The sequence below is a fragment of the Gadus morhua genome, chromosome 4 (genome assembly GCF_902167405.1).
Source record: "Gadus morhua chromosome 4, gadMor3.0, whole genome shotgun sequence".
NCBI classification, from domain to species: domain Eukaryota; kingdom Metazoa; phylum Chordata; class Actinopteri; order Gadiformes; family Gadidae; genus Gadus; species Gadus morhua.
Window position 1 is genome coordinate 28,906,937 of NC_044051.1, and position 26,852 is coordinate 28,933,788.

The 26,852-nt window shown below is 43.2% G+C and overlaps 1 long non-coding RNA gene across 1 annotated transcript; it reads right to left on the reverse strand.

Moving 5' to 3' along the window:
* Window positions 1-21,404: 21,404 nt before the first annotated feature.
* LOC115542173 (uncharacterized) lies at window positions 21,405-22,916 on the reverse strand. Its single transcript, XR_003976482.1, has 4 exons — window positions 22,256-22,916; window positions 22,051-22,167; window positions 21,739-21,814; window positions 21,405-21,653 (listed from the first exon to the last, which is right to left on the reverse strand). It is a non-coding gene; the product is annotated as an uncharacterized LOC115542173 (long non-coding RNA).
* Between the last annotated feature and the right edge of the window lie 3,936 nt (window positions 22,917-26,852).

Sequence of the window (26,852 nt, forward strand, 5' to 3'; positions counted from 1 at the left end):
TACCCTGTATTCCCCCTAGTAACCACTATACTTTATGGACAGAGGATGAGACGCCCCTACCTCAGAGAAGATGGAAAAATAAAAGCAATAGTGTAACAGTTGAAAGACGAGTGGTTATTTATTATACTAAGTACTAGTCTTCTGATATTAGATAAAATAGGAAAGTAATGAAATAAAATGAAATAAAATAATAAATGTATAAATCAAATGTATGTAACCACCATATAACGTCCAAAATGTTATATCAACAACATCCACTTCACCAGAGTGGCTCAATGACACTTTCAGTTTCAATCAACACTATCAGCAGATACCTCTAATACCATACACTGCAGATGAACCTCACATGTAAATAACAACAGCATTAATACAATTCGCACAATAGTAACATATAATTATAACTTCAGAAACGTTTTTGTACAATACACATAACCACACTCAATGTCCACTCTTAGGGTGCGTCCCATTTCTACCCCTTACCCCTCCCCCTTACCCCTCCCCCTTGGTTTGAAGGGGTAAGGGTGTCCCAATTCTCATTTTGGTTAAGGGGTAGGGCGAAGACAAAAGGCTACGTAGCCCTTGAAACGAAGCGAAAACGTAGCTTGAAACGAAGCTATCCAAGGACCACACTTCAAAGGGAGGGCTTCGAGGAAAATCCGGCCGAAAATGCATTTTTACTAGTTGTTATCATTCGGACTCATGATGTAAAGTTGACTGTATATTCAGCTCGAAGTCATACACAGAAAATGCGATCTCTGAGCTCGATATAAAACATGACATAACGGTAAATAACCGTTGAACTATACATACAAGATTTTGGCGCGCTCTAGTGGCCAAGCGAAATCACCATCATCATCAACAGCATCATTATCAACAGCAGCGATGGCTCAAACAAAGGAAATGCACAAATGTAAGTATTTTCAGCACTTTAATTACGGCAGACAGGTGTTATAAAACTATTTTCGAGCGGTTTTTTTAATTGTGAAGTTAGTTTTGAATCACTAGTCAAGTTTGTTTTGATTCACTAGTCAAGTTTGTTTTGAATCACTAGAAGCCGATGCTAATGTGTTCCGTTATCGCTATTTGTTGAGATAGATATCCGATAACCCTTGACATGACATGTTAAGGTTTCAAGTCAAATTTGTGTGCAGTGGATTTGCTTACTACTACTATTCCTTGGTTGATTATACCGGCGCACTGCTTTGATATCGGTAAAGGTGCCAGCTAGGCTACGTCGCTCGCCTGTCAAACTGAAGATTTTCTTTCCACTTTTACCTCAGGGACACCACAGGAGACCAGACACCTCATTAATTTCAGGTCGACCAGGGACAATGAGTTTCTCAAGTCAAAAATGATCGCCCGAAAACAGTGGGAGTGAGTCTTACGTTGTTCAATCTTTTCATTCTTGCGTCTGTTTTCTACTTTGGTATTTCTGTGTTGAGCTCAATAGCCCTCTGAATGTCTGTGTCGTTATACTGTACGTTGGCTGTGATGTAGGCTTTTTCTGGAAGAAATGGGGATGGAGGGAAAAGTTACAAGGCAACAGGCTTCTAAGAAGTGGGAAAACCTCAAAAAGAAGTACAAGGTATGTGTCTAGTTTGAAATAAACAATTACCAATTGCCTAATGAATGTATCAACCAAACGAGACCATTGTTTTTGTTGTAATTGAGTATTTGCTTGTGTGTGTGTGTGTGTGTGTGTGTGTGTGTGTGTGTGTGTGTGTGTGTGTGTGTGTGTGTGTGTGTGTGTGTGTGTGTGTGTGTGTGTGTGTGTCTGTTTGTTCTTTCAGGATTTGAGGACTCCCAAAACTGGGTCGGGGACGGAAAGTGGGGAGGTGACTGTGGCGACGTGGCAGTATTACGATTTAATGCATGAGGTTCTTGGTGCCCGGCCAGCAATCGACCCACCAGTCCTTGTGTCCTCGATTCAAGAAGACCCCATGGTTATCCTCATGGTGAGGGTGATGTGGTTTCATGAATTTCACTAACTGCTATTCAATCATGTTTCATGAGATATTAGCTGAACATTTCTAAAGAAAATGACTTCTAACAACTGACTTGCATTGTTTCTTTAGGAGATGGTGGAGCCCTGCAACCAAGCACCCCCGACAGCAGCCAGCACCCCAGTACACCCGCCGACCACATCAATCATGCGAAGGAGGTCCAAAACAGTTGCAGAACTCCTGGCTGAGGAGGCACTTCAGGAGCAGAGGCGCCATGAAGAGAGTGAGGCCAAGACAGATCGCTTTCTTGATCTCTTTGAGAGGATGGTCAACAAATTATAATTATTGATTTTTGTTGTTCCTATGTTTTTTGTATGCTATTTATTATTCCTATTTATTATTGTTGTATATATTTCTATTTATTGCTATTTATTATTTTATGCTATTTATTATTCCTATTTATTATTGTTATGTTTCTATTTATTGCTATTTATTGATTTATTATTCCTATTTATGATTGTTATATATATTTATATTTATTGCTATTTATTAATTTATGCTATTTATTATTCCTATTTATTATTGTTATATATATTTCTATTTATTAATTTATTATTCCTATTTATTATTGTTATTATTGTATATATTTATTGCTATTTATAGATGTATGCTATTTATTATTCCTATTTATTATTGTTATATATATTTCTAATTTTAAAGTTACTTGTTGAACAATTAAATGTTCTTGTTTACAAAAGTTTTTTCTATGTGTGATAAATGCTACAAGAAGCAGATAGTTTTAAAACATTTATCAATGAGTTTTAAAACAACTATCAATCAACAAATAAATAACACAGTAAGGGAAAGGAACATAAACCAACAGGTAACTGTAGAAAAACTATTTACAAGTGATAAGTAAGCATATAAAAACCAACAAGAAAAACTATTTACTAGTGATAAGTAAGCGTAATAAAGACCAACAAGAAAAACTATTTACAAGTGATAAGTAAGCGTAATAAAAACCAACAAGAAAAACTATTTACAAGTGATAATATTAAGCGTAATAAAAACCAACAAGAAAAACTATTTACAAGTGATAAGTAAGCGTAATAAAAACCAACAGGTAACGGTAGAAAAAACTATTTACAAGTGATAACATTTAAAATTCATATGAGACTTGGGCAGCCAGTGAGTCTCGGATAGCAAATCCTGGTGTTTCATTTAGTCCCATTTGTTCTTGAGGGGGATGGGGGTCAAGGTCATCCCTGGCAATGTCTGCATCAGGATCCAGTGTGTCTCCATTGTTTAAGCACACATTGTGCAAAAAGGCACAGGAAGCAATGACCTGGGGGGCAAAGGTAGGCTTGACTTCGAGCGCCCGGAAAAGGGTTGACCTCCACCTTGTCTTCATCATCCCGAAGGCCCGCTCTATTACAGAACGCGCCTTGGATTGGCGGTAATTAAAGCGCTGCTGCACCCGCCCAGTCACCGGCTCTTTGTAGGGAGTCAACAGACATACGGGCGTCTGGAGGCAGGGGTACCCACCATCACCCAAGAGCATGTAACCTGGCGGTGGATACCTGGCAGTCAAATAAAAGGGACTGTTTTTCATTACCCTTGTGTCATGGACAGACCCTGGGTAGCCCACAAAAATTTCCAAAAATTTCCCCTTTGCATCACATATGGCCTGCATGTTAATTGAATAGAAATTCTTATAATTTAGATAGTCTAATCGATGTCGTTGTGGTGGCTTGATCCGAATATGGGTTCCATCTATCGCCCCGACAACATTTACAAAAGCAGGGGTCCCTGATAGATCGGCAAACCCTTGCCCTACTGCTTTCAGCTCCTCATAGGCCTGTGGGAAGGAGATCACCCTGTTCAAATTGTTCCATATACTTTGTGCCACCCGGTGTATTACTCTGTGCACAGTTGCCTTTGGTACACTGAACACACTGGATACCACCCGGTATGACAGTCCATGGGCAAGCCAATAGACGTAGATCAGGATTTCAAATTGATTCCCCCAACCATGATCTTGCCCCCTGTCCAGGAGCCTCTGCAGGCTGTTCATGGCACATCTGGACGGGCGAAAGTCTTGCCACAGTTCAGCCCCCTCATCGCGCCATATCCGCAGGATGGGCACAGTCGCATCCACCCTGCAGTACATAGGTGGACGATCCGCCTGGAGAAACAAAAAGACTGATGTTCAAACTGGGGTCGAGATGATGCGTCATGAAATGTCAAAGCCTCTCAGCCAGATGAACCACCAAAGTGGTTCGATCAAATCATTTGAGAATTCATAAATCGATAGAGTCGTTTGATCTGTTCTTGCCCCGTCTGAACGCCGAGCAGCAGGTAAAGTGTCTCTTCGATCAAACGAACCAAAATTATAGATAAATGAGCGAGTGAGAGATACGGGGGCTCCGGGAGAGATTGACGTGCGCGCGCACATATGCCATAACGTGTTCTGTGGTTCTAAATGACCAAGACGCTTTGTAGCTCCCTATTTTGATACGGGTTGCTATTTTATGTGGTTTTGTGGTTTTGGTCAAATAGACCTATAAAGTCCTGTGTCTGTATTCTAGAGGATCGAATTGGTGAGAAAGTTCCAATAGGACAGTACAGGTCCGCAGGTCGGTTAAAGTGGGCCTACCTGTTGGATGACTAAGTGTATCCCAGAAAGTTGGTTTGGAATTCATTGCCGTCGATGAATTCATTTTTATTTTAGAGAGGTTTGCTTGGGATGTCGACTGGTGAATTTCTAGTTCCGATGTTGGCATCTTCTGAGAAAGCAGACTCTCGCGCTTTTGAATAGATACGTTTCTTGATTGGAGTACCGCATGAGTTGGTATTTTGAGGAGTTTCTTGTCTGTTTTTGATCTGGTCGAGTGTTTATGTATTCAGCCATTGTTTTGGAAGAATAGGCTTGTTGTTTGGAGTGCCATCCGACCGTTCATATTTTAATCAAAAGGCCAGTTTCTACGCTCGGTCAACTTTTTCTTTGTAATTAATTACAAACAATTCGGACATTTTTTAATATAAGATAAAGAAATTGTATGAACCGGCTTATTGTCTGTATTTAAGTCGTGTTAGGATTAAGTTACCTCGGAGGTTTTTACGACCCGGTTCATTTTTTTGTTGTTGATTCTGTCATAAATAAATTAGGCGGACAGAGAATAGTTAATTTGTTTAAAGTAGTTGATAATCATAAATAAATTAGACGGATAGAGAATACTTAATTTGTTGAAGTACTGAATCAATGTGTAAATCTTCTTTGACATCGTCGCGCTGACTCTAACTGCACGTGCACGAGCAAACACACAGGGGACGAGCAGGAGCCTGCAGGCCAGCCATAAAGATAACAGTGAAGGGTGGGGGCCACATTCCAATCTTCGGGAGGGAGACAAGCGCTTGAGAAGAGTTCACATTTGTAGCTTAGAGATAGTAAAGTATAAAAAATAACTAGTAGAATAAACTCAAATAAATTTTATTAATAAATACTGTACTTCAGAATAGATAAATAAAGTAATAATTAAAAATGGCACCAACAGCGGTAGAGATTTTGAGTAGAGACCGTCTATTGCTCAAAGGTGAGATGAAAAAGATCTCTGAGAATTGGGAAGAAAGGACAGAAGCAGCAGGTACTATATGGCCCATGGGAGGGACTTTTGATCCAATAATGTATCGGGACATGGAGGTAGTGATAAGGAACTACATAGATAACAGAAGTGGAAAAACGGCCACAGCAAAGAGGGACAGGGAAAAGTTAGTACTAGCTTTGTTCTTAGAGGAAGGAGAGAGATGGCGAACATTACAGAGAGTGGCGGGAGAAATAATAGCTAATAACAACAAGGCTCAACCATTGCCTCTGAAGGTTGAGCCACCGCCGTACAAACCAACTAACATGTATCCGCTGGTAACAGGCAACGTGGAATTTAAAGGGGAAGTCACACTAGATGAAGGAGATAATGAATGTAACACACAAGGGAGGGTCAGTGGGGACCCAGGCACAGAGGTGCCTGGCTGCAGTACAGCAGTACTAAGCCCCACACCACTCGAGTTAGATGAGAAACTAAGGAAATCACAAAGAGGAAAAAAGGCACCCGACACCGTCCCAGGAATTTTTCCTATTATAGTCAAAGGACAACAGGTCCACTATCAACCGTGGGGCTCACAGGACTTGGAGGGAGTCATTTCTAAACTCCATAACATACATAACGGGGCGTCTAAATGGGTTAGAACATTTGAGGAACTCACAGTGGGAAAGTTAATTACAGTGGGGGACCTGAAAGCTCTGTTGGCAAGAGTATTGGGGTTATCTAAGATGGAGTCTGTACTGAGGAATGGAGGGTTGGATATACTGGATGGAAAGTATGATGAGACTACACTTGATCATTACAGAGGGGCGTTGTGGGCCACACTCAGGAGGGAGTTCCCGGTCCGCATGGATCCTAAAAACATGAGAGGTCTCCCTATTGGTGACACAGAGAACCCTGCATCCTACCTACACAACCCAGTCGCCAAGAAAAAACGTCCACGGTGTACGTTTCCATGAACACTGGAAACGTACACCGTGGACGTTAAATAGCGTGTTATACCTACAGTATCCACGTGTGCCGCTGTGGAGGCGGGTTTCGGGGTTTGGGTTTCACGGCTTTCGCGGCAAATTGTGGACACGATTGTTTAGGGGGGGGGGGGGGGGGGGGGGGGGAGACTGTTGTTGACCGGGGAGGGGGGGGGGGGGGGGGGGGAGACACGTTTGTTGAGGGGGGGGACGACACACGATTGTAGGGGGGGGGGGGGGGGGGGGACACGTTAGTTGAAGGGGGGGGGGGGGGGCCACGTTTGTTGAGGGGGGGGGAGACACGTTTGTAGGAGGGGGGGGCACGCTCGACAACGAGAGTTGGTTTTTATTGAACGCTCGACAACGAGAGTTGGTTTTTATTGAACGAGACTTCAACACGGAACAGCTGCACGAAACGATGGTCACGTCACTCTCGGTGACGGTGTCGACAATAATGAACACACGAACAATGTTAATAGAACAACACACAACCACATAACATCCCGAACCCATTAACCCCACTTAATCCTAACAACAAAACAAGTTAACAAAAGCCCCATTTGTCAACTGAGAACCCCAATTCCCAGAATCCCCCGCGGCTCCGGAACACGGCGTAGCTTATATTAATCTTTATTATCTGAATAGGAAATGCAATATTTTAGGACAGATACACCATTAAACGCGTTTCTAATGACATTTCTAGCGAGAAATGTACATTTTCCTTACATAATTTTCAGTCAGTGAATGTGTATGATCTTTATTAATCTTTATTATCTGAATGGGAAATGCAATATTTTAGGACCGATTCACCGTTAAACGTGTTTCTAATAACATTTCTAGCGAGAAATATACTTTTTACTTGCATAATCTTCAGTCAGTGATTGTGTCTGATCTTTAGTTTTATAGTTATTAGGATTTGATCGGCTCGCTCGCATGTTTCAACGACGTCAGGTTGCTTTCGCTAAACTAGCAGCTCACGTGCTTCCTGCGTTTGTGTTATTAAACTGTTACTTTATGGAACTTTTAATGATATCATCTTGTTAGAAACACGTATATCTGAGAGCCAACCCAGTCGCCAAAAGCATACCTACGTTGACAGTGTACGTTTCGTGAACACTGGATTACGTCGCATTTCAACATAAAATAGCGTGTTATACACACACACACACGCACGCACACGCACAGACACAAGCACACACAAGCACACACACGCACGCACAGACACACAGACACAGACACACACACGCACACACGCACACGGTGCATTTCGCTGCTAAAACAACAACAAAAAAATATTCCCTCTCATATTATTACTTTCAAAACGTTATAATAATAATAATATCATTTTTTATTTGGGATGCTTCTAGGACATTTTGGGTGGATTTTGAACGGTATGTGGGGGGCACGTTTTTTGCAGGACCTGGCAACCCTGCGCTGTTGCCCGAGATCTGGATCCGGCCGGCGTGGTGCCGTCTCCTTTTGACCTTTTGACCCCAGACTTCTGGGGGGAATAGCTGAATCAATTCATTAGTCAATCAGAAGCATGTAAATATCTTCCCGGTGGCGTAAGAGGACGAACAAGGTGTCCTTCAACATCTACGCTTTCAGGCGATTGCAACGGTGCCACACCACCATGTTTAATGGTAGTAATTAGCTGTCGAAATTGGAGGCCTTAATCAATACTGGGCAGCTATTGATTTGCTTCCCGATAAAGATTTGTCACAAATGACATGTTATTTAGCATCTACACGACTTTCATAATCTTCGCTCTGTGAATGTAAAGGATGTTTGGTCGGATGTTACGACGAAGAATCATAATGTAAATGGGAATATTCTATAAATCTCTTGATATCATCTTTCGTCTCAACACTTCTGCTGCAGCCACTTAAAGTCTCACTCCGAGAACCTTAAAATATGAATCAATCCATTAGAAGTATGAAAATATCTTCCCTGTGCTGCAACAGAGCAAACAAGGTGTCCTTTGACATCTACGTTTCGAGACGATTGCAGCAGTGCCACACATGATCATATTTGAATATGTTTCGGGGTAGTAATTAGCTGTCGATTTTGGAGGCCTTTATCAATAATGACCAGCTATAGATTTGCTTCCCGATGGAGATTTTTGACAAATTACATGTTAATTAGCATCTACACGTTAAGCTGAGTCCAATGAGATCAAGCTCGGCCTCTTGCTACACCGAGATCATGTCCTAGACCTAGGTGTACCATGTAAAATACATGTTACCATTAGCTAGAGTGTCGTTCTTGGTTTCATTGGACTCAGCTCAACGTGTAGATGCTAAATAACATGTCATTTGTGACAAATCTTTATCGGGAAGCAAATCAATAGCTGCTCAGTATTGATTAAGGCCTCCAATTTCAACAGCTAATTGCTACCATTAAACATGTTTGAATATGCTCATGTGTGGCACCGTTGCAATCGCCTGGAAGCGTAGATGTTGAAGGACACCTTGTTCGTCCTCTTACGCCACCGGGAAGATATTTACATGCTTCTGATTGACTAATGAATTGATTCAGCTATTCCCCCAGAAGTCTGGGGTCAAAAGGTCAAAAGGAGACGGCACCACGCCGGGATGGATCCAGATCTCGGGCAACAGCGCAGGGTTGCCAGGTCCTGCAAAAAACGTGCCCCCCACATACCGTTCAAAATCCACCCAAAATGTCCTAGAAGCATCCCAAATAAAAAATGATATTATTGGCCATTTTGGCCAACGTTTTGAAAGTAATAATATTGGAGGGAATATTTTTTTGTTGTTGTTTTAGCAGCGAAATGCACCGTGTGCGTGTGTGCGTGTGTGTGTGTGTCTGTGTCTGTGTGTCTGTGCGTGCGTGTGTGTGCTTGTGTCTGTGTGTCTGTGCGTGTGCGTGCGTGTGTGTGTGTATAACACGCTATTTTATGTTGAAATGCGACGTAATCCAGTGTTCACGAAACGTACACTGTCAACGTAGGTATGCTTTTGGCGACTGGGTTGGCTCTCAGATATACGTGTTTCTAACAAGATTATATCATTAAAAGTTCCATAAAGTAATAGTTTAATAACACAAACGCAGGAAGCACGTGAGCTGCTAGTTTAGCGAAAGCAACCTGACGTCGTTGAAACATGCGAGCGAGCCGATCAAATCCTAATAACTATAAAACTAAAGATCAGACACAATCACTGACTGAAGATTATGCAAGTAAAAAGTATATTTCTCGCTAGAAATGTTATTAGAAACACGTTTAACGGTGAATCGGTCCTAAAATATTGCATTTCCCATTCAGATAATAAAGATTAATAAAGATCATACACATTCACTGACTGAAGATCATGTAAGGAAAATGTACATTTCTCGCTAGAAATGTCATTAGAAACGCGTTTAATGGTGTATCTGTCCTAAAATATTGCATTTCCCATTCAGATAATAAAGATTAATATAAGCTACGCCGTGTTCCGGAGCCGCGGGGGATTCTGGGAATTGGGGTTCTCAGTTGACAAATGGGGCTTTTGTTAACTTGTTTTGTTGTTAGGAATAAGTGGGGTTAATGGGTTCGGGATGTTATGTGGTTGTGTGTTGTTCTATTAACATTGTTCGTGTGTTCATTATTGTCGACACCGTCACCGAGAGTGACGTGACCATCGTTTCGTGCAGCTGTTCCATGTTGAAGTCTCGTTCAATAAAAACCAACTCTCGTTGTCGAGCGTTCAATAAAAACCAACTCTCGTTGTCGAGCGTGCCCCCCCCCTACAAACGTGTCTCCCCCCCCCCTCAACAAACGTGTCCCCCCCCCCCCCCTTCAACTAACGTGTTCCCCCCCCCCTACAATCGTGTGTCCCCCCCCCCCCCCCCCCCCCTCAACAAACGTGTCTCCCCCCTCCCCGGTCAACAAAAGTCTCCCCCCCCCCCCCCTAAACAATCGTGTCCACAATTTGCCGCGACAGCCGTGAAACCCAAACCCCGAAACCCGCCTCCACAGCGGCACACGTGGATACTGTAGGTATAACACGCTATTTAACGTCCACGGTGTACGTTTCCAGTGTTCATGGAAACGTACACCGTGGACGTTTTTTCTTGGCGACTGGGTTGACCTACAGGCCCAAGTAGACAGATGGCGCATGGAGACGGATGAGGATCCTGAGATCCATCCGGTGTTCTCTGTTTTGTTTAGAAACTCTGTGATAGAGACACTTCCCAGCCAAATCAAAGCCAAGCTAGAGGATGTGGTTGGACTGTCTACATCAGGATCTCATAGAGATTTTAATGACCATTTAGTTCATGCAGTGGATGAATATCGTCAGAATAAACAAAGAACACAGGAACAAAGCAAAGAGGTCCAGAGGAAGCTATATCAGCTTCAGCTGGAAGATCTCACAAGGAAGGAAAGAGATAAGAGACAGGCAGGTGTTTTAGAACCAGCTGCAGTAAATTCGCAAGCCGCCCAGCAGGGCGCACTTCAAAACCAATATCCACGATTGGCATTTTCTCTCCCAGTACAACAGCCTCAGAGCCAACTGTCACCTACTCCACCTGTTACACATGTACACATCCATAATTATGGGAACCCCACAAATAAAAATAGACAGAATCAGGGGCCCCGAGGACAGTTTAGAAACAATCAACAACCAGGATCCCAAGGACAACGCAGAGGTCCTTTAATATGTTTTGGGTGCAACCAGGAAGGACATTCTAAGATTGTTTAACTAACCCTTGTTTAGGATAGCTTGTAGCAATCACAAAACAAGCTGATGAGGAACCAATACTGCAGTTCTGATAAATTATAGAGGCACGCCAATGATGGCCCACACTGGAGCCACTTACACTTGCGTAGGTCCAAATTATGCCTCTCACCTCCCCATGGCAGGAAAATTCACCAAAACTTTGGGATTCTCGGAACACACGCAGTTAATACCTATGACAGCTCCAAGGATGACAATCTGTGAATTCTTATTTTAAGTTGTATAAGTGAGCGAATGAGTGAGTGAGTGAGTGAGTGAGTGAGTGAGTGAGAAAGAGTTAGCATTGAGTTGAGTTAGAGGGGACAGATGAAGTGATTTGTGAAGAGTGAGACAGAGAAGAGGAAGAGTGTGTGGATTTGGCAACGAGAAGTGGCGTTGAGATTGGAGAAGGCTTTCCGGTTAGAATTTTCTTTGGGGACATTCATATTTTTCGATGGCCTTTTAAAATTAAAAATCCAGTTTTGGAGAGTGTCCAAAAAACGAATAAACCAGAAAGGACAGGAAAGGATTACTGAAAGTGAAAATGGTTATGGAGATTTGTGAAAACAAAGGAAGTAGGTAAAGAGAGGTAAAGAAAGTTAGAGAGAAGGAACGTAAGTAAGGAAAACCCGCCGGTGGGGGCTGGACAGAGAGACAACAGAGAGAAAGAGATTGAATTTGCATTGTGCCTAATAGATTATTTGTGCGTTTGGATGTACTCTGTAATTGGTTCCTGAATGTAACCCTTGTCCACTGTTTTAGAAAAAACGTAGAACCACCACTTGGATGGGTGATTCTGTGGTTCTTGGAGACTCTCCAACGCGTCAGAACACCATATGGTATATATCATTACATCTTGGTACACAGAGCACTGGTGAGACAACGGGTTGGATCAGAGGGAGAAGGTGTTTGGAGAAGGGAGAGGAATGTATAGAAAGCAAAAAGGGCGGATGAGGACCGACACGGAGGTAATAAATCAGCGGAGAGGTGGCTGGGGTCGTTTAGCTCAGGAGGTAGAGCAGTTGTCTAGTAACCGAAGGGTTGCTGGTTCGATCCCCATCTCTCCTAGCTGAGTGTTGATGTGTCCCTGAGCAAATTACATGGTGATTACAGGATTTAGGAATAATTATTTAGACTCAAACATAAGCAATTAGCGTTAAAAATTGTCTGCACACCACACTCCACAGGAGTCAATGGGTTCAATGGTGCCAGGGTAAAGTGACTCATCAAAGGAGGAGCAGACCCAACCCATAGACTCTGCGTGGATAGGTGGATGTTATTTTGGTGCTTGGACCTGACGAGGTCTAGGTGCCAAGATGACAACACAAATAAAATATTTCCTTCGAGATTATGTTAAGTAATAGACAATTTATTAAAAGCGATCTTATAATTTAGAAAAAACAATCGGCAATACTTAAAAATTAGACCAAATGAGTATGATAAAACGTTATCCAAATTTCTAAGTTAGGTTATCCACAATGACAAATGTCATTTAAAATAAATAAGTAAAATAAAATAAGAAAGGGTGTGTGTGAGCCTGTTCTCGTGTGTGTGTCAGGGCTGCCGAGGTAGGGGAGAATCCTCTCCTACTCCGAGTGATGGAGTACACAAGGGGATACAAGCATACTTCAGATAAAACAATATGGTTAATTACTAAATATCTATCAATTCAGTGTTGAATAAACTAGTTAAGATCAACATAGAGAATTTGGGTTTGGTATAGTAGTGAATCAAAATATGGAAAACACTAAATGCAAGCAATAGGTAGAATAAAAGGTTTAATTAGGTCGTCCAATTTAAATAGATAGTGAAGGGCAATCGGGTAGGATTATGAAGAGAATTGTGATTTTGAGTAACAGTTAAGACAGAAGTGAGTCGCCCAATATTGAAAATGCAAGTTTTAATATTGTGATTTTTGTTTTCTTTCACATCTCCCTAGTTAAGGACAATAGGTGGATTGACGCTACATCTGCTGGGAAGGAGACATACATGCTATGTTGTCAAATTGGATTCGGAAGTAGTGGGTTTACCTTCAAATGCCACTAATACCGCTGCAACACTTTAATAATTTTAACTGATAAATTATATTTTGTTTTATAGTCGCCCTGATGTGCATTCATGACGCACACATATGGCTGCATAAGGCAGATGCGGCTGAAGACTCTGTCTCCATCCCTCCACTTTGCGATCTATACCACCATATAGGTGGGGATTGATCGTATCCCAGGTACGGCATCCTGCAATAAGCCAGTATGGAAGGCTGGTTAGCCAACGACGGGTAAGATCCCACCTTGAAGCCCGGGACAACCTAAAACAGGCACAGTCACGATTACTTGGCAGAGTCACTGTGAGCATTGGCTCACTTGAACATGTAGTGACGAACTGCAACCATCATAGGGAAAGCCGGCTGATGAAAGGTGGAGGGGGAACAGGAGTCAGATATGTCAGCTCTGGCAGCAGAGGTGGTCTTGAAACGGGGCATGTCGCGATTAATTTCACTTTATTTTACCTTTGTGGTATAGAAGGCCACTAACGCATGTACGTTTATTCGGTTTAGTGCATGACTTTGGAACAGCGTGGTTTCAGGCGGCTGATGGTAAACCCACCCATATTGGGCTTAGGATTTGGACATACTGGTTTCGATTTCCCTTCCCAAAAGATTGGTTTCAGTTTGCTGATGCTTAGGTTAGACGTTTCGACGTTGGTTGCACCAACGGCGTTCTTAGATTTGCTTATCATTTAATGCGCACGGTTTTGACCATTGCGCAAGGGGGGAGGTATTGAGGAGAATTAGGACAATTTTTGAAAACAAGGTTTTTCTTCACCATACTTGCAAACAATGATTGACATCCAGCTAAATGAGTGTGAAATATTTGAAAAAACAGTGTTCAACAGATGGGTAGAAGCAGTCCCATCAGAAGACCAAAGTGCGGCTACGGTAATCAAGGTTCTGACTAGAGAAGTCATGCCAAGGTTTGGAATTCCGTCACAAATTAGCTCAGGCAATAGGGCAGCGTTTATTCAGAAAACACTCAAACAAGTGATTTAACATCTGCATGTCAAATAAAGACTAGTCCGTTTCTACATTCCTCAAACCCCAAGGTATGGTGGAGAGAGGAATGGGACGCTCAAGACAAAGATTAACAAAATTAAATTAGTACTAAATTAAAGGACTAATGCACTACGACTGACACTAATGAGTTATCGCATGAAAACTAACAGAACGACGCATCTAACCCCGCATGAAATGCTTACGGGTCGACCCATGCCTTCACCTGTCATTCGAGGGCCTCACAAAGGACCTCCATTGGAACAATTGAAAACTGAATTAAGACGCTATTTGGGACAACTAACTGGCATACACAGGCTTATTTTTCAACAAGAGAAAGACAGAGTTCCAGAGTTGGAGAAGGAGCCACCAAGGGGGGTGGAGCCGGGTGACCAAGTGTGTTCAGGAGAAATTCGAACGAGCTCAGGAGAGAAGGACCATACAAAGTCACCAACGCAACACCAACAGCCATCCAAGTGGAAGGAAGTGCCACGTGGTATCATCTCAACCACTGCACAAAAGCCGCTCAACCTAAAGCCAGGGATGAGTGTGAGGAGGAGGAGCCAGACGCAGACACACCTGGGGCTGACCAGCTGCCCCAGGACCAGATCCAGTCGAGCCAAGAGATACAGCAACATGATGATGCTGAAAACAGGGAGCCTGTTCCTGATCCTTTACGGGTTGTGCCAGATTCCGCTGGCACAAGGTCAGACCCCGAGGAAGAATGAAACCATGGAGACAACTCAGACCTGGAAGAGCCAGGAATCAGGGGCTGGTACTGAAGGAAGCCTAAGAGAAACACAGGACAATCCGGCCCCAACTCACTCAGGAATAGTCAACAAGAAAGGGAAAATAGTCTTATCTGCTCAGATACCACCGCGAGACCAAGTTAATGAATTTGTGTTTACTGTTATGTCGGATAACAAACCGTTATGTGCATTAACCTTCCGCCAGAATCATGAACATGTGCATAGGAAAGATCAGTGTGAATTACATATCCAATTTAATTCAATGAAATGGTGTCTGGCATAGAGGAGTCGGGTGACTGGGAGAGGATGCTCTATGGGGAGATAGATTGGAGTGAAACTAGTGAGGAGACCGGAATGTGAGAATCGGACATCAGAAGGAGGTCCTATTTTCTTAACTGGTGACCTCTCCATGGGAACCACAACCATTTCAGACAGTTTGAACAAATGGACATTGGACTAATGGGTTTCAGGGCTGGTGGCTGCAAACAGGAGCAGCAACCACAATGCCCTAACCCCCCACGTTATATATTATACCAGTACATGACGATAATCAGAGCTATCCAAATCCATGCAAGCTTGTTGACAATCTTAGTTTTTATTTCTTTTTATTTTTTATTTCTATTGTTTACTTATTTTTTGAAATGTCATTTTTTGAGTTTCATATTTTTATGTCAGATATTCTGAAATGCTAATTTTCAATGCATGCTGAAAATACTATGTTATGTGTGAATTCTAGTTTGTATTCTACGTTTGATAGATCTTTTTGCCTTAAACAGGTTTAAAATCCTGAGAATTATGCAGGTTGAGATTCCTGAACATGCTTAAAGGTTTTTAATGATGATCAAATGTAGTGCAAAATATAGCCTAAACGACTGTTATGTTTTTGTTGTGATCTTATCTTACAAAAAAGGGGGAATGTGTGGTAGAAATTACTGATTATATTCTATGGTAAACTGTGATTATTATGAGGTCTTTTATATCTAATAGTGGAAAACACACGGTGCCTAGGTGTCTGGGTTTAGAACAGATGGAGCCCCCCTAAAAGGAGCAGGGCTATCTTTGCAGACCATTTGTTGTCTATTTTCTGACCATTCAGGTTAAAGTGGATTTATGACTGAATGGAGGCAGACACCTCAAGGAGAAGCTGCTCTGTTTGTGTGTATAAAAAGACGCCGCAGTTTGTGAACGGCAGTGACTCTTAAGACCTACTCGGCTGTTATCGTTGTTGTTTTTCTGCACGATAAAGTCTTTTGTCAATTCTTGCTCCGGACCCCTCGTTTTATTTTACTCTCTCTCTCTTGAATTAGTCTAAGTGTTTTAAATCTCGATTAATCTCCGACAACCCGATGCATAACGATAGATACCCGATCCCCCACGGAATAGACTCGTCCGAGACCCGATGTGCATGACCAGTCGGGCGTCCGCGCGATGGATATTTAACCCCCGATTTTCTAAGCCGATTCATTTAATATTTCTAAATTCCAACCAGTGCACATCTCGTTATTCTCTTATACATTTGGATTATCTAATTACAACGTTGTTCATCATAACTACTACCAGAATGGGACCACAGAAGATTATCTCCCAGAGTAAGGCCAGGAGGGGTAGATCCAAGGGTGCCAGGGAAGCCTCCACCTCATCTCCATCACCCAGAGGGCCGAGCCCAGCAGCATCTCCCAAACCACCATCTCCACCACCAGCATCACCACCTAGCTCTGAGTCTGAGCAGCCTGAGGCCACTCACAAGGCCGATGTGCCAACCATGAAGAGGAGGCGTGAAAAGCCGGTGTACCTTACCGATGATCAGCAGCAGTTGCTGGCTGACTGGTTGAAGGACCACCCAGAGATATATACAAAGGGCTCTAGGGATTTAAAGAACACAGAGAGGAAGAAGAGGAGGTGGGAGGACATGGCCAAGGACCTTGGAGTTAGCTATGAGGAGCTCATTAGGTGGTACCAGTCTACCAGGACTCGGGTTGGGAAACTCCTCCACACAGTCTCAGGGCAGGAGGTTGACATGAGCAAGACGGACAGGGAAAGGTACCTGGTGGCCACCTTTCGATTCCTCCTGGATAACATCGTCCGTCAGCCAACCAGAGTGGCTCATAGTGTAAGTATCACATGTAATAAGATTGGTATTTCCACATAAATAACATGTGATTGCATTTATATTCCATTTATATACTCCTGATGCCATGTTCATGAAAATGTCACTTAAAGTTTTTTTGCCATTTTGTCTCTTCAGTTGAAGGAGAAGAAAGCAGCTTCTCAGCCCTCTGCTACCGTGTCCAGAGCACCGAGGTCCTCGGATGGGTCCTCAGATGAATGTCACATGTCGGAGCCGATGGACATACTGACACAGCCAGAACCCGAGGGAGACACAGGTGGCCCTTCGACCTCGTCCGACCGTTCCACCAAGGGGAAGGAGAAGGGGAAGGGGAAGGGGAAGGGCAAGACTACCCAGCATACAGGTTTTCTGGATTTGGTGGCCCAGCTGCAGGAACATCAGGATGCCAACGAATCCCTCCAGAGGCAGGTCCGGTCTGTTCTGGAACAACCAGTGAACATTCCAACTAGTGTTGTAGATTATAACCGAGATATAAAACACTAATTTAAGAGAGAGAGTAAAAGAAATCGAGGGGTCCGGAGCAAGTATTGACAAAAGACTTTATCGTGAAGAACAACAACGATAACAGCCGGGTGGGTCTGCAGAGTCACTCCTGGTCAACAGATTCCAGCCTCTCCTTATACACACACAACAGCACAGTACTCAGTACAAGCTAATACCTTTGGTTATATGTAACAAGACCATAAAATTGTCAGCATGTGCAAAAGTAAAGTACAAAATTAGTAGTCATATTAAGAATTAAAAAAATTCAGATTATTGATAGGCTAGCATGGATTTGGGTGGTTCAGGGGATCTTCATGTATTGGTGCGCTGGTGCGTGTGGGTGGTTTTGGACATTTTTGTAGTCGCCGCTTTTGTTTCCTCTGTCGTCATCGGGACCTGTAATTCATGAACCCAAGGCTCGTCCCTCCTTGTCAAGGGCTCGGCTCACATAGAGAGGTTACTTTCACATCATGTGAGCCTCCTTCAGGCGTTCAATCGTCGTCGTGTCAGCAACAGGAAACAACTGTCTCAAAGAAAATCAACAGTCCCATTGTTAATGCAATGATACAGAAATAACGGGTTGCACTCGCAACCAAGTAACACTACACAATAACAAACATAACCTGGTATGGTTGTTTAAAAATGTGTTATTCAAGTAAATCCGGGATATTGATTATCTTACATACAGGCGCTACTACTAGAATAGTATAGGTGTTAACTATTCTACATATTACAGCTGGATAGGGTCGGGCCCCTCAGGTGATGTCTCGTCCACTTTCACCGGATCATATCTGATCCCCATGTAAGCCTGAATGGCACTTGGCGCTTCTGTAGCGCCCACTGCTGTGGTGATCAGCCGATGCAGTAGCCCTCGTGCGCAGGGAATACAACGGCAGCCGGCTACAATAAACACGGTTGCTGCCATTATTCCCGCGACGGGCACTGACTGGATCATGCCTTTCCACCTCCCAAACATATTCTCTATCCATCCTGTGAAAGGGTCATTAATGCCGGAGTTCTCTGCCAATTCGAACCTGAGGGATTGTAATCATGCCAGCGCCCTGGCCACCAACCCATCCGGAGCTGTGTTATTGGGGATAAAAGTACAACTGGTTGTGCCTATCATCGCATACACCCCTCCTTGCTCTGTCAATAACATATCCATATCTTTATATTCCTTTAACCTTATTCACGGAAAACTGTACGAACTGTTGCTGTTTATGATATATGTAATTTATCCAAACAATATTTATTCCTAATGGTGGACAATCAAAACAGAACCGATTCAAATCCTGCCATTATTTGATTTCCTCATGTGACTGTTACTCCTTGCTCGGCGGACGTAGTTTGTAGGCTCCGGGTGTGTCTGCATCTGGTTCTGGAACTTTTTGTTTCTATTGTAGAAATCAACCTGGTCTCACAGGAATCCGTGAAATGACTACGGACGAATAACTCGAAATCCGTGGACACATCACGGAAACACGCCGATTTCCGTGATGTGGCCACGGAATTCGCTCCACTGCAAGTTAATGATGCTGCTGTTCCGTGGCTCACACACGGATCCCCGTTTCAACGAGCGAGTCGACCACGGGGGCTTAACTCAAAATACGTGGTGGTCTGACGGAATCACTTCAATTGTCTGTGATGTGGCCACGGAATTTGCTCCAATGCAAGTAAATTATACTGTTAGTCCGTGGCTCACACACGGATATCGGCGTGTTTCCGTGATGTGGCCACGGATTTCGAGTTAAGCGTCCGACCGTAGTCATTTCACGGATTCCTGTGAGACCATGTTGGTAGAAATACAAACTCATGTACAGCAGTTAGTTGTTCAAAAGCATATTCCCTTTAATTATATTTGTAATTGTTCTAATGGAAGTCCCTTTTGGGACCCTCGAATGTTAGGTGAAGGTATGGGTCGACCCTTAAAGTGCGTATTGGAAGTTAGATACTACAGTGAAGAATCATATAGGAAAAAAATTCGAATTCACGATTTTTTAGTTTTTATTAATAAATCTACACTACAAGTGGCATCTTGAGCCGTTTTTGTGATACAATTTTACTTCCGCATCTCAAACGCTCGTTTTCAAGCGTGACGTAGGAACTGGTAGACAAATTGAAACGTAAAATTAACCACAGCAACAAAACTAAGATACAGGATCAGAACTTCATAAAATATTCCTGTGTAGCATACATAAACTGTAGACTAGAACATAAACTTATTTCAACCAAAGCGTGGGTGTCAAGCAGGACCAGGTGGTAACCGCAGCCAAACCTCCAGAAAAAACCTAGGGAAAGAATAGTTTTGTTATTAACTTCATTAATAATAAAATGCAGATAATAAGAATGGGGGAAATAATTTAAGAATCCAGAAGTTCAAGTATAGAGGGATCTTTCCCTGAATGGATCCATGTGCCAATAGATGTGTCTTTCTCTTGGTTGCAAATGCAGATACCACATAACTCCATGGTCCCACATCTATCTCTGAGATTAAATGTGGCTTTACAATATAGTGTACGAAATACCTAATAGTGTTTAACACTAATTTCCTGTGTTAAAACGTGTGTGTCGTGCAAGATACAAGCCAACAGCTTCATCCTTGCTGATCATCTGGAAGGATGTGGAAAGGGGGGCAGGTGCAGAGGAGGACAAGTCAGCTGAGCTCTCTTGTAGACTCCTTGGTGACCTAGAGTAGGCCTCAATCAGAGACTCCATAAGGGCAGATGCATAAGCTGAAGAAAGAAAACAAATGTTTAGATCCCATTCAGGAAGTTAATAAAAGTAAGCTATAAAGTAATAAAAAACTAAAACAGCTTACCGTACGATGGCTTCTCCTTGACGGGGCGGACGACCCAGCCTCCTTTGCGGAACCTTGGGTAACGAACTCCATATTGAACCTCGCCGTCATGTGTTCGTGCAACCTCTCGACTTCCATTGTGGTTGTAATGCAGGGCTGCCAAGAGAAGCCTGTAGAAAAAGCAATTCACAAGCTGCTCTTATATCCAAGTACCAATTTAAAATGAATGCAGTTGCAGCCTCACTGTACCATACTCATTTCAATATCACTCTATTTACCTGCTGTACATCCCAAGGAAGGAGAAGCCAGTGTGCTTAGGTGCAAAGTGGAGGATAAGCGAGTGAAAGGCCTCCAGGGAAAAGGTCTGATGCTGTGGGGACAACTGCCGAACATCCTTCAACAATGCTGTTCTTGTAGTGACACTCTCCAACTTAATAGCTACAGTTGATCCTGCATAAACAACAACATAACATGTGTTCCAATGTTAATAGATGTCCATATATTCATTAGTTACACACACTGATTAGGCATGATTATATAATTACTTCCAGTATCACACAAGTTTGAACAGTACTTTGTTTATGTGTGAGCACACTCTGGGTTATACAGCTCCGGAAAAAATTAAGAGACCACTTCAAATGTTCAGTGTCTCTTGTTTTACTCTTTATTGGCATATGTTTGAGTAGTATGAACATTTTGATTCTATAATATAAACTAATGACCACATTTATACCAAATTAACAATAAAAATATTGTCATTTAGAGCATTTTCAATAAGTAATTTAGGGATAACGATTTAAGAAAAATCCAGACTGGTGGCTTAATTCTTTTTTCTTCGCGGGGCTGTATGTTGATTGTGCTGTGGAACACACTGTGGAGTGCTGTGGAACACAAATTAACAAAGCACCAACAAGAACTTTGACCTCTAATCATATTCAGCCACACATGTAGTAGTATGTTGTACCTGGTTCCAGCCACTGCTTGTTCCTTACTTCTCCCTCCAAAGGGAGATGTGCACAGGAGGGAAATCCAGGACTGTCATGTTCATGGATGTCCTGAACATGGTTCACCATGCTTTGCCACTTGGCCTCCATTACATTTGGATCCCCATTAGGTGTGGAAGCTGCAGTCCAGTATAGGTGGTTGACAATCGATGGCCTCCACAGCTTAAGGTCCTCACAACCCCTCTCCTTTGCAGCAGCATCTAGCGCTTTTCCTATGCCTGTTTCAGAACATAAACACAATTTTATGTTTTTATTTTAACCAAGTGTTCATCTAAACAAACCTATAAACATCAAGTTACTTACTTTTACCAACATGCCAGATGTCAAAGAAGTGACTTGTTCCTTCAGGGCACAACTCCTCCCGCACCCACTTGGCAACCTAAAGAATGAGACAACATTTCTTAAAATTAGTAAGTCTGGGGCGCCAATGGCACAGTGGGTACAAATCTGTCTAATAAAGCAAAGAAAATATCGTACAAAAATAAATAAATTAGTAAGGCTTTTTTGAGCATTTGCTCCTTACAGCGTGTCAAAATCAACAGCCCACTGTAAAATTAATGTAGGGGAACATATAATGAATACACTGATACATATGTCTTTCTTGTTTGTCTTTACCTGGCGATTTCTGTCGGTAATAAGGGCTGAAACTTGCAAGTGTTGCTCCTTGAGAAATGCTATGGTTTGCTTCAAACCCTCCAGCTCACACCAGTTGCTGCTTGGTACCTCTGAGCTCTGTAAAAAACATTAATCAGTCATATAAGAAAGTGTGCCACATCAAAAAGAGAACAACTGATTTGTGTGTCCACTAATGGTAATTTACTTGGACAAGTTGAAGATCCAAAACCCTGTTGATGCGGTCCTCAATCACGGTGTAGGTCCCATACTTGGCACAATGACCAGGAGAGTCTGACCTATGATTGTCATGAATAGCTTAATTAATTAAAACATTTAAGCCAAAAAACACTGCAATGGATACTGTTACTTAGCTACTCGGAACCACAAAAATAAACTGAAGGCGATCTCCACACGCGAAGACGGGACACATGCAAAGATTTGGCAAGGATCAGCAAACAACACACGGCACCCTCACTGGCGACCAATAGAAGCTGGCCCTATGCTGCTGGCGGTCACCGGTACGGGGCAAGCCTGAACATAAAACACAAAACGAAACAAGCCCAAAACCAACACACTACGGCACGTAACGGTAACATATAAAAGTATACAAGCGAGGTGTTATACCTGCAGTCACCTGAGAGGATTAGACCCCCCCCCATCTCCTTCAGCTGGCTGACTATGCCAGCTTGCTCATTCTTCCACGCCTGCACAATGGTGGGAATTGTGTAAAGGCGTTGATGGCGGAAGAATGTGTTTGCAGTAAAACATTGAAGGCCAAACAGTTTTAACATCCTAAGTGTTTGTGTAGCCATACAACCAGAAAAGTGGATGGCCCCACTAAGCATCAGGTTGCAGGCTGGCATGTTTCTATGCAGCACTGGCTGGTTATGCCAGACACGCTCGAACCCACAAGCTGCACAGACCTAAGAGATGTGTATGAAAATGACCATTAGAACTCTTAAACAGTCAAAAAAGTGAATTGATAAAGTAAAAATGACAACACAAAAAACACACAATATATACAATATAAATACAGGTTAGCACACATCTTTACTTTTATATGAGTACAATATCCTCTTACTTGCTTGATCTGAACAAATGTTCCCTGCTGCTGCTCCACGTTACCATGGGTTTCCCCACAACAGGCAGGACAAATGGTGAAGAGAGCCATCAGCTGGGTGAGACAGACAATGAACTTGTCTGCAACTCTGGAAAAACAAAACACTTATTATTTCTGACGGACAGAATTTTGAAAAAACAAAATCTAAAAGTTAAGGAAGTTGTCTTACCCGAAGTCCCACTGAGAACCCTGCTGTGGCTCTGACTCCTCCTCAGAAGATGACACGCTCATCTCTTCCACTTCACTCCATGACCTGTCATCTGGTTGATCTCTTGAAACAGAGGATGATTCATCCTCTGTTTGTACTGGACTGGGCAGTGGAATTGATGATACACAGAGTTCGGTCTGTGTCCCCACACTGACCGTCTGTGTCTGTACCTGGATAGCTAGGTTGAAAGAGATTTACTTAATATACTGTAAATGTAAAACATCATATATTCAATGGCCACTACACCTATACAATATAATGCAATCAGATACGACAAACCTGGAATAAAATCTACTTTTACAAAGTATCGTTTAGTTTTTGTAGTCATTTGGTCTGAGGTGTTCTTATTCATGTAAATTAAAGTGGATATCCTGTTGAGCTATCCCAGCTATAAAATAGATAATTAATTATTGTGACAGTATGTAAAGAGTGAATATGTTGGCTAAGAACATGTAGAGCTAAAGCTAGATATAAGAGTTAAGTCACACTACCTGATGAACGATAAGGAGGTCTTATGTGACACTGTGAGCCAAAGTGAAGCACAGATTTTGGCTGAGAAGCCAGTGAAGCGACGGCCTCTTGCTCCGAGTCTTCACTGGCTGTAGGCGCATCTGTGGCTTCAAAACGTGCCGTATTTCCCAGCAACTAATAAGAAAAACATTACATATACAATTTCATTTCAAACTGTTTAAAATCCCTGATAGCCGATAGCCTGATAGTCTACTAGTTTATTTAGAAACATCAACATATCGACAGGCAGTCTAGTGCGCACGGTGCGCACTGACGTTGTAGGACGTTGTAGGAAAAACCATGTGGTAGCCTAGTGCCTGATGTTCGGGAAAGCACAAATACCGCTCCAACAAAGTGAACAGCCTCGGAAACTGTCTCTGAATAACGTTTTAACCACAAGAAATTAGCTTTTTTAGGAGTTCCATAGTCGTCTCAAAGGAGCATCATCATGGCGTCAGCCTGTCAGTGTCAATCACCTAGCCAAAAAATCGCTGACTCACCCCCTATCCCATATATATTTAATTAAATTGTATTATTTTAAAGTTGTTTTATAACATTTTGAATATTTAAATTGCTTTATGTTCTAGTCGACGGTTTACGGCTAAACAGGTAACTGTTAATGACGATGATTTCATAAAAGTTTCATAAAATAGGATGCTGTTGCTAGCTAACATTTTAGCATGTTTACAGTATAAACTGATGGATTTTACAGGACAGCAAAGCTGCTTTACAATAAAAGATACTGACCATAAGTTATTATGTTGACTAATGTAGGAAGTTAGTAAACGTCAGAAAACAAAACTTACAGTGCACAGTTCACGTTTCCGAATCGTTGAATCTCTGACCGGTCTGTGATCTTCACTGCCGCCGGTGGCTGAGCCCGAAGCTGCGGCTGGAGCGGCATGAATTGAGGGAATCACACCGGCTTTCAGCCTCACTCTTTTCTCGCTCCGAAAACCCATTTTGAACTCCATCATGTCCCCGGAAACATAGTCCTCAGGTCTAAAGTGAGCCGCGCAAATGACCGAGTATTTGGTGACAGAGGCGAAAAAAAAGTCCTTTCTCTTCACCTGAACAAAATGCACCCAGGCTCGAAAGCCTGCTCCATCCTTTCTCCGATCGGGGAAACTGTGAAATCGGTGATGGTCGGACAGGAGGTCGGAGTTGGAACAACCCCCACAGATACAAAACCTCATCTCGCCGATTAAAAAAAAAAAAAAAAAACGAATATGGTGAATACAAGACCGCTCACCGCGGTAACTACTCACAACTACGCATAGAGCTGAGGCAGCAACAGCGACCGCGTCTACCAATTCCTACGTAATAGGAATTGGTAGACGCGTAGACGCGATTTGACGTATCACATAAAAAAACAACGGTTTTTGAAGCCTTGCTCAAAATAGTCACTTTAAAACTGGAATTTTTGCCGATATAATATTTTTAACTGATAAAATCCTGCATTTCAATTTCAAAGGGCAATTTTCAGAGAATGTTATGTATAAATATTAAAAGAAAAATTAACTTCCAATACGCACTTTAAGCATTTCATGCGGGGTTAGATGCGTCGTTCTGTTAGTTTTCATGCGATAACTCATTAGTGTCAGTCGTAGTGCATTAGTCCTTTAATTTAGTACTCTAATTTAATTTTGTTAATCTTTGTCTTAAGCGTCCCATTCCTCTCTCCACCATACCTTGTGGTTTGAGGAATGTAGACACGGACTAGTCTTTATTTGACATCTCATCTCATCATCTCATTTTCGTCCGCTTATCCGGGGTCGGGTCGCGGGGGGAGCAGCTCAAGCAGGGGGCCCCAGACTTCCCTTTCCCGGGCCACATTGACCAACTCTGACGGGGGGATCCCAAGGCGTTCCCAGGCCAGTGTTGAGATATAATCTCTCCACCTAGTCCTGGGTCTTCCCCGAGGTCTCCTCCCCACTGGACGTGCCTGAAACACCTCCCAAGGAAGGCGCCCAGTGGGCATCCTTACCAGATGCCCGAACCACCTCAGCTGACTCCTTTCTAAGTAAAGGAGCAGCGGCTCTAATCCGAGTTCCTCACGGATGGCTGAGCTTCTCACCCTATCCCTAAGGGAGACGCCAGCCACCCTTCTGAGAAAACTCATCTCGGCCGCTTGTACCCGCGATCTCGTCCTTTCGGTCATCACCCAGCCCTTATGACCATAGGTGAGGATAGGGACAAAGATCGACCGGTAGATCGAGAGCTTTGCCTTGCGGCTCAGCTCTTTTTTCGTTACAACGGTGCGGTAAAGCGAACGCAATACCGCCCCCGCTGCTCCGATTCTCCGGCCAATCTCACGCTCCATAGTACCCTCACTCGCGAACAAGACCCCGAGGTACTTGAACTCCTTCACTTGGTCTAAGGACTCATTTCCTACCCGGAGTGAGCAATCCATCGGTTTCCTGCTAAGAGTCATGGCCTCAGATTTAGCGGTGCTGATCCTCATCCCAGCCGCTTCACACTTGGCCGCCAGCCGATCCAGTGAGTGCTGAAAGTCACAGGCCGATGATCCAATGAGGACCACATCATCTGCAAAAAGCAGTGACGAGATCCTCAGACCACCGAACTGCAACCCCTCCCAACCACGACTACACCTCGATATCCTGTCCATGTATATCACAAACAGGATTGGTGACAAGGCGCAGCCCTGGCGGAGACCAGCACCCACTGAGAACGAAACTGACTGGCTGCCGAGGACGCAAACACAGCTCTCGCTTTGGGAGTACAGGGATTGGATGGCCCTGAGGATAGACCCCCTTACCCCATACTCCCGCAGCACCTCCCACAGTTTCTCCCGGGGGAACCGGTCATACGCCTTCTCCAGATCCACAAAACACATGTAGACCGGATGGGCATACTCCCAGGCCCCCTCCAGGATCCTTCCGAGAGTGAAGAGCTGGTCCGTAGTTCCACGTCCGGGGCGAAAACCGCATTGTTCCTCTTCAA